The following is a 12,703-nucleotide window of genomic DNA, read 5'->3' as shown; positions in this document are numbered from 1 at the left end:
TGAAATGGGAAACAGGACTTGGAATGAAGACTTTGGAAAAATCACAGAGTGAGAGGGGACTCAGGGGGTCCAACCTGTTCCTGAACAAGAAACCCTCCATAGCAAACCCAATCTGGAGTCATGAAATAGTGTCTAAATTGTAAGTTCCTTGAGGTCACATAATGACTCAGTCTTGTCACTTCAGGTCTTAGGGCATAGTGAGCATGTACTAAGTGCTATTTATTCATTCATTTATTCATGGAACCTTTGCTTCAAAGCCTCTACTGAGGAAAAAACCCTGCTCCCGAAAGCAGTCCTTTCTTGGGGCAGCCAGATGGCATAGGGGATAGAATGCTGGGCCTGGGATTAGGGAGGCCTCTTTCAAATCTAGCCTCAGTTTCCTCAGCTGTAAAATATGGAAGATAATAATATCTATCTTACAGAGTTGTTATGATGACATTTATGAAATGAGATATTTGTAAAGTGCTTAACAGAGCCAGGCACATAGTAGGTGCCAAAAAAATCCTTTCCTTCTGCTTGAGGTCAGGCAAAGCAAATCTAGGTCCTCTTCCCCATGACAATCTTTCAAATACTTAAAGACAGTTATCATGTCCATTTCAACTTTTCTCTTTTCTAGGCACAATATCCTCAATTCCTTAAACAGATTCTAATATGGTATTAGGTGGCACAATGCATAAACTGCCAGTTCTGGAGTCAGGTAGACTCATCTTTGTGAATTCAAATCTGACCTCAGACACATACTTGCTGTGTATCTCTGGGCAAGGCACTTGACCCTGTTTACCTCAGTTTCCTCATTTGTAAAATGAGTTGGAGAAGGAAATGGCAAACTACTCCACTATCTTTGTCATGAAAACCCCAAATGGGATCAGAAAGAGTTGAACATGACTGAAATGATTGAGCAACAACAACTAGGTAGTACAGTAAAGTAGAGTTTTAGACCTGGAATCAGTAAGATTTGAGTTCAAATACTGCCAATTATATATGAACCTTTACCTTCTATCTTAGAATTTATACTAAGTATCAATTCCAAGGCAGAAGAGTGATGAGGGCTAGGCAACAGGGGTTAAGTGACTTACCCAGGGTCATGAAGCTAAGAAGTATCTGAGGCTAGATCTGAACCCATGATCTCCTGCCTCCAGGTCTAGTGCTCTATCCACTGAGCCAACTACTGTTGCTCCACACAGATTCTCTTTCTCTCTTTCTCTCTCTCTCCCCCCCCCATACACATATTCATTCATTCATTCATTCATTCATTCATTCATTTAGTTATTTATCTTACCTCCAGGGCAAAATCACTTAACCTCTGCCTCAGTTTCCTTATTTATGAAATGAAGACAATAACAGTGCCTACCTACATCCCAAAGTTGTTGTGAGAATAAATATGAGATGATATTTGTAAAAGTGATTTGCAAACCTTGAAATGTTATATAAATGTTAGCTATTATTATTATGATCTCCAGGCCTTCTGAAAACTCTCTAGCTTTTCAATTTTCTAAAATGTGGCACTGCTAAAAGGTGATGTAGAAAGGTAAGGCTTCCCTCCCTCCCTAGCACAATAATTACTAGCAGCTGGTGTTGAGTGAGCCTTGAAACACACCTGGGTAAGGCTAGAAAGAGCATTAATCAAAGTCATTCTGGGGAAAGTGATTAACATTTCTGGCACGTCCTTCAAGTCTTTAGCTTTTTTGCTATTGTCTCTGCAATTAATACTTCATTCTCAGAGAGCAGATAGCTCTGAGAGGAAGCATTTCTGAAAAGCATTGACATTTCAGATCTAGAAAAGAGCGTCTTCCCAGATCCCCCAGGCAGACACAGACCAATGCCCACTCAAGCATTCCTGTTTACCTGGAAAAATAAGACAAGCCATAATTCCCTAGTGTGGATAGTTAATAGATTGACCCAGAGGGAGATGCATAAACTCAAATGTGTAGCTGACCAGTTTAGAGAAGAATTTCAGAGCAGCTAGCAAAGATGACCTGATGCTGTGCAGCTTCAATATGCTAGTATTACTGGCAACAATATCCTCCATGTACGAAGGAGATTTGTTTTTAAACAAAATTAGGTCACTTAGAGTTACTTTGTATAAGAAAGGTAACTCTTGGCCTCTCTGGTCACACCCCGTCTCCTTTCTGATCTTCCCTCAATGTTTTCTCATTCTTCCTCATCCTTCTTTTCCTTACCCAGTTTTCCTTTCTATTCCAGGAATGAAATCTGAGTCAAATCTGGCAGTCCATAATTCCCAAGTTTGATGGCATGGATAGGGCTACAGAGTCTCCCTAGAAAGAAATTAGGAAACCCAAGTGATGGTAAATTTTCAAAGCTTCCTTCTAGCCCGATTCTGGACTTTACTGTGGCCTGGCCTCACAGTCCAGTGGTTTATAGCTGGTTTCTCTATTTTCTCTAGTCCCACGTCTTATGTTATAGCCCAGGCAGTCAGAGATAAATACACTTTTTAACCCTTACTTTCCATCTTAGAATGATTACTATGTACTGGTTCTGAGGTCAAAGAGCAGAGTTAAATGACTCGTCCAGGGCCACACAGTTAGGAAGTGTCTGAGATCAGATTTGAACCTAGGACCTCCCATTTCCAGGTTTTACTCTTTCCACTGAGCCACTTCTTAGCTGCCCCAAGAGAGTACATTTCAAGAGAGAAAAGCCTATGGGCATTTAGACAAGCTTCCCCAGAAGTGTGCTGGCAAATGTTTAACAATTGGCTTGCTGGGAAAAAAAAGTACATACAGTACACTTTGAAGTTTCATCTACACTATTATTTTATCTATCACTTTCTTAAGTGTAGAATCCAAAAAAGCAATAAATTAAACCTTGATTTTTTAGCATTTGCAGATTTCAGAAGTTTAAATGTTCACATTAAAAATTTAATAATTACCTCCCTTAAGCTGGTAGGAGCTGGCTCCAGGACACTTCTGCCCTTCCCTATGTTTTTGGATCTATGTGTTCGATTACTGTGCCTACCCAGAACTGTCCTGAAAGGCAAAGCAAAAGCTGTCCAGGTGTTGTAATCTGAACTGTACCAAGGCTTCCTTGCCCTCTTACTAAAAATACCTACCTATTGGTCTATCATGAAGACCAAAATGTTCATCATTATCTTGATGGATCTTCCTAAAAAATAACAATACTTGAATGGGGTAAAGCATTGTATTCTTCTGAAGCGGTTGCTAATGGGGAACCAAACCACCAGCTATCTAAACATATGAAGGGGGAGAAAGGTCTAGTTATCTGATTTTTCTATTACTACCCACTGACATTATAGGGAAGATATTTTCTCTGCTGTGATAAGACAGAGGGTGTAAATGTTTTGATAGAGGAGAGGAACTCCAGAAACTAGGGAAATGATTTAAGCTGGTATAGTGGCATCTTGGGGGGCCTTGAAATATAAGAACAGCATAAAGGTACAAGGGGCTGGCAATGCAGAAGGCACCAAAGAATGCCCAGTAAAGGGTAAAGGATAAAGGAGTAAAGAAAAAGGGTAAAGGGTAAAAGAAAAGGGTAAAGGAGGGACACAAAAGACAAGAGGGCAAGGAGATATGAAAAATCAAATTCACTTCAAATTTTAACCACAGCTGGGTGGAACCCCAAGTATGGAGAAGGTATAGTCCTCCTACTACATACTCTCCTAGATTTCATTGAAAAGTCTCAAGTTTTATATGAGCAACTCACATGGCTTCCAACTCCACGATCTTGAACCATGTGTAGAATGCAAAACCTTAAGAGTAGGGATTATGAGGGGCAGCTCAGTGGATTGAGAACCAGGCCTAGAGACAGGAGGACATGGGTTCAAATTTGACTTCAGACACTTCCCAGCTGTGTGACCCTGGGCAAGTCACTTAACCTCCATTGCCTAGCCCTTTCCACTCTTCTGCCTTGGAACCAATACACAGTATTGATTCCAAGATGGAAGGTAAGGGTTTTCAAAAAAGAGTAGGGATTATGCAATTTTTTCCCCTTTGGATAACCAGAATCATCATTAGACACTACAGTGTCTGATAACAAGTTACTGTTGTTCAGTCTGTTCAACTCTTCATGACCCCATTTTGGAATTTTCTTGGCAAAGATACTGGAGTAGTTTCCCATTTCCTTCTTCAATTAACTTTTACAGATGAGGAACTAGAACAAACAGGGCCAAATGACTTGCCCAGTGTCACACAGCAAATCAATATGTAAGGCCAAATTTGGACTTAGGAAGATGAGTCTTCCTGATTAAATTCTCAGGGCTCGCCCCTGTGTCTAAAACAGAGTAGATGCTAAATAAATGCTTTTAGTTGACTTGTTTTCTTTGGAGGGAGTAGGTCAAGCCAAAATTTAGTTGTGGAAGAGAAGCTAGAGGAAGACGTCTCAGATCTTAGTACACAGGGTCCAAATTTTGGGAAAGAGGCTAGATATTGTGGAGCTAGAGAGACCTCAGAACCCAAAGAGGCTGCTGATGAGATGGCTACCATGAGAGGAAAGCTCTTCTGACATGTGGCCACAGAAAGGATGATGTGAGCCACCTACCAGCTTCCTACTTCAATTATTCTTGCTAACCGGGTTCTAGGCACAGTTGTTTCTTCATGCTAGAGATATACATGTGCATTCAGTGCCCTCTGAATCTCAGTGTCCTGGGAGAAATTACTAGTCACCCTATCCTAGTTACAGTTTTGTTTTTGTATGCCTCTAAGTGACACATCGAAGAATGATTCAGTCCCTTGGGAAAATGCTACCTGTGTACATGGTGGGGAACAGTATGCCTTAAGGACAACGGTTTCAGGTTTTGGTGGGAGAAGGAAATTCTCCCCATCTGGCATCCATTTGAAGAAGGTTGCCCTCCCTAGATGTATGGGAGCACCATCTCTGATCTGAGCACCAGAGGACCAAGCAGAGCAATTTCTGAAGACTGTCAGGATGAGCTAATGATGTAATGCTTTGCAAAGTGCCACCAAGATTAAAAGCATTGTGCAAATGTGGAATGCTAGTTATTTCCCCACCACAGCTGAAAGGCAGCTCCTGCCAAGCGAGATCAAACCTTGGAAATGTTTTGAAAAGCTGGTGAGAACAGGGCTACTGTCACACCTCACCCCAGTCAGTGTGTGGGGGAAACACTCTTGAAATGAAAGTCAATCTAAGACACTGCAACAGCTCTGCTGTTTCCATTGCTGACTAGAAGCCAAATGTTTTGGATTTCAAGTGCAGAATGGGGGAGGAGCAGCAGAAGGGAGATTGGAGAAAGTAACCAAGGAGCTTTCTAAAGGAACAAGTGGGTTGGTGGGTGATGCCTCCAAGCATGTCAACTTTGGACAATTCCTTATCTCAGAGAGAAAAGTTTCCCTTAGCTCCCTCTGGCTGGAGCCCCAAACTTATGACATTTCCACTTTGAGCAGGGACCAGAAGTTGTCAGATTTCCTACATAATGGTCCTGGCCCCTCCTTCTCTGTCCTTTGGGAATTGAACCATCTGTTAGGAGTATTCCTCTCCAGCTCCCATTTGCTTCTGCATTACTTTTGAAAGCTTTTACAAAATGATATTTCTTGAGAAGATATACCAAGAATAGAAGAACATAATTCCCCTTCCTCCAAAACTTTAAGGAGCACACTTTCCCCTCTATCACGTCAGTCTCTAGGGAGAGTGGGCTCTAACTTAACACATTTTCTAAATAGAAATCACTCCCATCAGATTCATTCCAAACTTGACATAGCCACTAGATGAGACCTTGTCCCAGCTGCTATTATGGTGGGCTCCTCAGATAAGGGGGTGGGAGAAAGAGAGAGAGAATTGGAGAGACAGAGAGGAGAGAGAGAGGGGGGGGGAGAGAAAGAGAGAGAGAGAGAGAGAGAGAGAGAGAGAGAGAGAGAGGAGGAAGAAATAAAGGTAGAGAAAGAGAGAAAATGGGAGAGAAAGAGGCAGAAAAAGAGGGAATGAGAAAAAGGAGAGAAGAGGAGAGAGAAAGAAGAGAGGGAGAAGATAGAGAATTGGAAAGACAGGGAGAAGAGAGGAGGGAGAGAAGAAGATAGAGAGGAGAGAGGATGAAAGAGGAGGAGAGAGAATGAGAGGGAAGAAAAAGGAGAGAGGGATAGAGAAAAGGAGAGAAGGGGAGAGAGAGGGAGAAAGACTGAGGAGAGAGACAGAGAGGAAAAGAGAGAAAGAAATAGGAGAGAGAGAGAGAGAGAGAGAGAGAGAGAGAGAGAGAGAGAGAGAGAGAGAGAGAGAAAACTATTTATTATGCCTATGTGCTAGGTACAAGAAATGTAGAGATGACTATAAATATTGAAATGGAATGGAATAAGACATGATACCAGCCATTAAAGAACCAACATCCTTCTTAACTGACAAATGAATCTTAAAGTCTTGTATTCCTTGCACTTGTAGGCTAAGCTCTAACTTTTCAGTAAGTCACTTTTCATTAGTCCCCAAACAGTACTTGAACTTTCTCATATCTACAATTTTGCACATCTGTTCCATATCCTTTTCAGTCAAACTCAAGCTTTCTACTCCAGAAGACTCCCCCTGATCTTCCCATCCCACGTTCCTTTAAGTACTGTACCTCCAGACTCTTCCAAGGGCACAACACACCTGTAATTGGACTTTGAGTTTAGAATTGTCTTGGGCTTACACAGAACAGCTTTGGCTTTAGATTGCTGGATTCTAGGCCTCAAGGGCATTTCTTGGACATCTTCAGCTGTGCCATTGCATATGTAAGCCCCTAACCTTCACTTTATGTATTGTCTTCCCCTTTAGAATATAAACTCTTTTGAGGCCAGGGCGTGTCCAGTTTGCTTTTATTTGAATATGTCTAATGCACAGCAGACACTTAAGTGATCAATCCATCTATCCACCCATCCATCCATCCATTCATCCATCAATCCTGAAGGGGATATTGATTTCTTAGACCTTTTTTTTTTCTTTTGCCAAGTTTGTCTGTCTCTGAAATCTCATGTCTCCACAAATTATCCTAAGTACTTTCATTCTAAAATGACCCAAATATCATTTAAGTGTTCAATGTCACACAAAAGGTTCAGACTAGTCTTGCCACTTATTAGATATGGGATCCTTAGCAGTTTACCTGCTGGGCCTCAATTAACTCATCTGTAAAATCAAGCCCTAAGGATCTTTTCATCTCTGAGCCTTTGCTTTTATAATCTTTTATTTGATTTTTAAACATTATTTTATTTGGTCATTTCCAAACATTATTCATTGAAAACAAAGATCATTTTCTTCCCCCCTACCCCCATAGCCGATGCACAATTCCACTGGGTATCACATATGTTCTTGATTCGAACCCATTTCCGTGTTGTTGGTATTTGCACTAGAGTGTTCATTTAGAGTCTCTCCTCAGTCATATCCCCTCAACCCCTGTAGTCTAGCAGTTGCTTTTCATCGGTGTTTTTACTCCCACAGTTTATCCTCTGCTTGTGGATACTGTTTTTTCTCCCAAATCCCTGCAGATTGTTCAGGGACATTACATGACCCTAATGGAGAAGTCCATTACGTTCGATTATACCACAGTGTATCAGTATCTGTGTACAATGTTCTCCTGGTTCTGCTCCTTTCGCTCTGCATCAATTCCTGGAGGTTGTTCCAGTCTCCATGGAATTCCTCCACTTTATTATTCCTTTGAGCACAATAGTATTCCATCACCAACATATACCACAATTTGCTCAGCCATTCCCCAATTGATGGGCATCTCCTCGTTTTCCAATTTTTGGCCACCACAAAGAGAGCAGCTATGAATATTCTTGTACAAGTCTTTTTCCCCATTATCTCTTTGGGGTACAGACCCAGCAGTGCTATGGCTGGGTCAAAGGGTAGATATTCTTTTGTCGCCCTTTGGGCATAGTTCCAAATTGCCCTCCAGAACGGTTGGATCAATTCACAACCTCACCAGCAATGAATTAATGTCCCAACTTTGACAAAAATCTTTTTTTTTTAAACCCATACCTTCCATCTTAGTATCAATTCTGCGATAGATGGGCAAGGGCTAGACAGTCAGGGTTAAGTGACTTGCCCAGGGTCACAACTGAGAAGTGGCTGTGACAATATTTGAACCCAGTTCCTCCTGACTCCAGCTCTAATACTCTATCCACTGTGCTACCTAGTTCTCCCCCCCCCAACCGTTACCTTCCATTTTAGAATCAATATTATATATTGGTTCTAAAGTAGAAGAGTGGTAAGGGCTAATCAGCAGGGATTAAGCAGCTCTCCCAGGGCTAAGAAATGGGTGAGGTCATATTTGAACCCAGGACCTCCTGTTTCCAGGCTTAGCTTTCAATCCATTCTTGTTCTTATAGTCTTAAATGTCCCCATATTCCAATTCAAGTCTCACCTCCTCCATAAAACCTTTTCTGATTGCCTCATCTCACTCTCTTTTGAACTTCTATGGCAACAATTGTCTGTAACAAGCATGAGCAATTAATCATGCACTGCTTTGATATCTCTTCTATTGTCTTGAACTTCTATTTAAAGCTTGCATTTTATTAGCTTTCCTGGTGTGTAAGTCTTAGAAAGAACAGTGGAGTTGTAGATAGAAGATGTGAGTTGGAATTCCAGTCCTGATGCATACTGTGTGACCAGGCACTTGTTGACTTGACTTGACTTCCCCCTTTCACATAACTTTCTAGGTGGTGCCATAATGTCTAGAACCCTGGGTCTGGAAGAGTTCAAATGGGATCTCAGACACTTTACTTGCTGTATGACCCCTGGCAAATCACTTCACTTCTGTTTGCCTCGGTTTCCTCCACTATAAAATGGGAATCATAATAGCACCTACCTCCCAGGGTTGTTGTGAGGATCAAATAAGATAATCATTGTAAAGTGCTTAACATAGTACCTGGCACATAGTAGGTGCTTAATAAAAATACACTATTCCCTGTCTCCTTCTACTCCCTTTCTGTGTTTTTACTTATTATCAAAATGGGAATAATAATACTTTCTGTCACAGGATCATTGTTAGGAAAGAGTTTAGTAAATTACAAATATTATTATCACCCACTCTAAAATGGAGTTATAGAATCTTTGAGTTAGACAGGACCTTAGGGATATGATGGAAAGCAAACTAGGTTCAAATATCAACTTTCCTTCTTACTGCCTGAGTGGTCCTTGGCACTCTCTTAACCTGTCTTTGCCTCAGTGTTCTCATCTATAAAATATGGGGGTTGGACAGATTTCCCATTAGATTTCTCCTGGCTCTACATTATTATCCTGTGAATGGGATTATTATTACTGTTATTATTATATAAGTTGATGTAGAGAGACACACACACAAACTTTAGCTGATTTTGTGCTTCCTGAGGGCCAGACCTAGAGTTAAGAAGAGCAGAGTTTTGAATTTAGCCTCAGACATGTACTAGCTGGGTGACCCTGGGCAAGTCTCTTAACCCTATTTGCCTCAGTTTTCTCATCTGTAAAAATGAACTGGAGATGGAAATGGTGATCATGAAGAGTCAGACATGACTGAAAAACAAGGATAGGAGATTTAAATCACATAGAGTGTTAGAATTAGATGGTACCCCAAAAGTCATCTACTCCAACACATATTTAAACAGGAATTTCCTCTACATAATGACTGACGAGGTCTCAGTGGTTGCTATATTTTATACATGCTTGTGTCCGTTAGAGCTTGGGACTCCATATAGCCCACTACACTCATGTCATTGGGAAATATTTAAGAAATGAAATAAAAATACAATGAAACCCAGATAATATATTTTGTAATTAAGTTAATATGAGGCTCACAAGAACCCACAGTTCACTTGCCCCCATTTTTATGCTTGTGTCCCTTAGAGCTCTGTCCTCTATATAGTCCACAACACTCATAAGTGTGGCCCCAACTAGATTATGATGTTATTGGGAAATATATAAGAAATGAAATAAAATACAATAAAACCCAGATAACATATTTTGAATCCAAACCAAACTAATTTCCCCAGATATCCTTGTGTACAATTTAGTGGTTCCTGTTTCCATTTGAGTTTGGCACTTCTGCCTCAAAGAATATAGCACAGTAACTTCCTTGAGTAGACACTTGGCTTGTGGGCTTGTGGTACATTGGAGATGATGCTGTCCCTGGAGCCAGAACCCTGGGGTTCTAGTATTAGCTTCCATAACTAGCTGGCTGAGCTTAGACAAAGTATTTCTTGTCCCTTGGCCTCAAGTTCCGAATCTCTGAAATGTTGGGGTTGGAACTAAAGATTTTTTTCATCTTCAATAAAACTCTCTGGCTTTAGGGTTTGATGAGGTTGTTTTCTTGTTTTCTTTTTTAATTTTTATTGACATTTTAAAAACACTTTCATCAAAAAAATAACATTTGTTCAACAAAACATAAATTGAGTCTGACATCATATGGAACATTCTACATCCACAGGCTCCCACCTCTTTATTGGAGGGAGACGCATTTTTCTCATCTCTTCTTGAAGGACAAGTTGGATAATTATAATCACACAGCATTTAGAGTTGTCAGAATTATTTTAATTTACATATTTATAGTTGTTATGTATATATTTTCCCTTATTCTGCTTTTTTTTAGTCTCCATCAGTTCACCTCTATTGGTGGAGCTGTTTTCTGTTCATTGTGGAAAGGACCTGTGCCACTGGGTCCAGAATTCTAAAAAGTTATTATTATCTATTACATAAAAATTTGAAGTTTATATGATGCTTTACAAACATGATCTCCTTTTATCCTAATGATTCTGAGAGGCAGGTGCTATTATTTGGTTCCATTTTATAAATGAAGAAACTGAGGTGAAGTGAACTCCTCATAGCTAATCAGTGCCTGAGGTCAGATTTGAACCTAGCACATATCATCTCCAGGCTTGGTTCTCAAACCACTGAGTCATCTAGCTCTCTCCCTTACTGATGATATGCTACTTAAAGTCTAGTCCCTTCTGTTGGGCTTCCTCTAAGTCTTTCCTAAATATCCTGTATATAGCTTGATTGGGCATAGCTGTTCACATATTATCTCCCATTGGACTATGAGCTCATTGAGGGCAGGGACTTTCTTCTGCTTTTTCTGTATCCTTAGTGTTTAGCCCAAAGTCTGGAACATAATAGAAGCTTAATAAATATTTAGTTGACTGACTCTGGGCATTCTGAATGCCCAAAACAATTTACTCAGTCCAGGATTTGAATACATGGAAGTGTTGGAGCTGATATTTAGACTGAACCATCTTCCACTGATCCAACAAGTTATTTATGAAAGAATTCTATTTTTCTTCTAGGCAATGAGAACCTTAGAGCTAACACTAATGAGTTAGTTAGCTAAATCTGGGACCATTTTCTCTCAAGGACCGCCATGTTGAAAAATCCAACCACCCCTGGACAGTTCCCTTATCTTTTTTCCAATATCTATAGAGGGAAATAAGACTAGAAAGCCTTTGCTGAAAGGCTTCAGATTTCCTAGCAACATGAAGATAACATATATTTCCTTTGAATCATTCCTAAATAAGGCAGGTAGGTGGTAAAGTAGATAGAACACTGAACCTAGAGTGAAGAAAACTTGAGAGTTTCATCTAGCCTCAGATATTTGCTAGCTGTTTGATCTTGGGCAAGTTCCTTACATTCTGTCTACCTTAATTTGTTTATCTGTAAAATGGAGATAATAGCACCTATCTCCCAGGGTTGTTGTTAGGATAAAATGAGATCAATATTTTTAAGTGCTTGCAAACTTTAAAGCATACATAAATATATTATGCATGTATATAGAGTATATAATAAATATGTATATATGTATAGAGTATATATGCGTATAAAATAAATATTACATATATTATATAAATATATAAAGCTATATATAAGCTATTATTCTAAAACTATTATTATATATAAACTATTATTATTATTATGGTGGCTGTAATGCTGGGCTTGGAGTCAGGAAGATTCATCTTTCTTAGTTCAAATCTGTACTCAGGCACTTAGTAGGTGTTTGACCCTGGGCAAGTCATTTAACCTTATTTGCATCAATCCCTCATTTGTAAATGAGCTCTTAGAAGGAAATGGCAAACCTCTCTAGCATCTCTGCCAAAAAGACTCCAAATGGGGCCATGAAATGACTAAATAATCAGCTGATCTGGAGGAAGAGACACAAACTCAAACCACAGTACATTTGAGGGAAAGCTCTAGTCAACAAGGAAAGCAATTTTCCATTGATTCTGTTTAGGTATCTATGCTATAAAGTCAAGAAGAATCCCAGCTCTGTACCAGGAGAACATTATACACAATAACTGAAATATTGAGGGATGATCAAATGTGAAAAACTTTGCTACTCTCAGCAATACAACGATCCAAGACAATTCCAAGGGACTTATGACAAAGAATGCTATCCACCTCCAGAGAAAGAACTGCTGGATTAGAAATGCAGGTGAAAGCATATGATTTATCACTTGTTTATTTGGGGTTTTGGTTTTATAAGATTATTCACTTACAAAAATGAATACTATGGAAATATGTTTTGAGAGATAATACACCTAAGACCCATTTTTGAATTGCTTGTCAACTCTCAGAGCAGGAAGGGAGGAGGGAAGGGAGACAACATGAATTATATACATTTGGAAAACTTATATGTAAATTTGTGATTAAAATGAAATAAAAATAAAACAAACAAAAAAAAGAATCCCTGGTCTTTGATAACCTTTCACAGCAAAGCGAATAACCAAGTGTTAGATATTTCTATGACCCTGGTTCTTCAAGACTCTGGCTAAGAGTTTTCACAGAACCCAGC

Source organism: Monodelphis domestica, chromosome 2 (genome assembly GCF_027887165.1).
Source record: "Monodelphis domestica isolate mMonDom1 chromosome 2, mMonDom1.pri, whole genome shotgun sequence".
In the NCBI taxonomy this organism is placed as follows: Eukaryota; Metazoa; Chordata; class Mammalia; order Didelphimorphia; family Didelphidae; genus Monodelphis; species Monodelphis domestica.
Note: the sequence above shows the minus strand (reverse complement) of the source record.